Raw genomic sequence first — 941 nt, forward strand, 5'->3', positions numbered from 1 at the left:
GCGGCCCCGGGGCGGGCAGCCAGGACGGGGCTGCCCTTCCAACATGAGCTGCATCGTGCCTCGGCGGGACGTGGCCAAAAGCGACGGCGTCCCTGCCATCGCCGCCCCGGTGGTGACACGGGGGGGCACAGCCGTGGGCCGCCATGAAGACGTCACCGCTCTGGGGGGGACGGCGCCTCCGATTCCCAGCAGTCAGGACGTTGAGGCTCTGCCCGTCCCGATGGCTTCAAATCCATCCGTGGGAAACTGCTGAGCCCTGGTGTGACGCAGCGGCCTTTAAATCTCCGTGAGGTCCAGGGTAGGGCTGTGCTTCAGGGCTACGCGGGCGCAGGGAGAGGTAAAAACTGGGGAAGGTGATGAAGGCAGCAAGAAAACCTCCTTCCAGGAGGGAAATACGTTTGATAACCGCCTGCATGGGGGCCGGGAGACATCACAAAATGATGCCGCAGGACGCGGCAGTCACAGACACGATTCAGTGACGCAATGAAAAGCCCAGGGTGAAGTGGCCCTCACCTGAAACTGCCGGGGGAATGCGGGGATCTCACAGCAAGGTGCAGCCCACAGTCTTCCGGGCTAAAAATAACCGGGCCCTGGCTCGCCGGGAGGCATCAGGGATGGCGGCAGGGATGGTGGCAGGGATGGGAGCAGGGATGGCAGCGGCAGGGGGGGGGGGCGGGGGGGGGGGGGGCGCTTGGCGGCAGCAGGGAGGGCAGTGGCAGGGATGGCAGTGGCAGGGATGGTGGCAGCAGGGATGGCAGCGGCAGGGATGGGGGCAGGGATGGTGGCAGCAGGGATGGCAGCGGCAGGGACGATGGCAGCAGGGATGGCAGCAGGGATGGTGGCAGCAGGGATGGCAGTGGCAGGGATGGCAGCAGGGATGGCAGCAGCAGGGATGGTGGCAGCAGGGATGGCAGTGGCAGGGATGGCAGCAGCAGGGATGG

Source organism: Egretta garzetta, unplaced genomic scaffold, assembly GCF_000687185.1.
Source record: "Egretta garzetta isolate BGI_Z169 unplaced genomic scaffold, ASM68718v1 scaffold234, whole genome shotgun sequence".
Classification (NCBI taxonomy): Eukaryota; Metazoa; Chordata; class Aves; order Pelecaniformes; family Ardeidae; genus Egretta; species Egretta garzetta.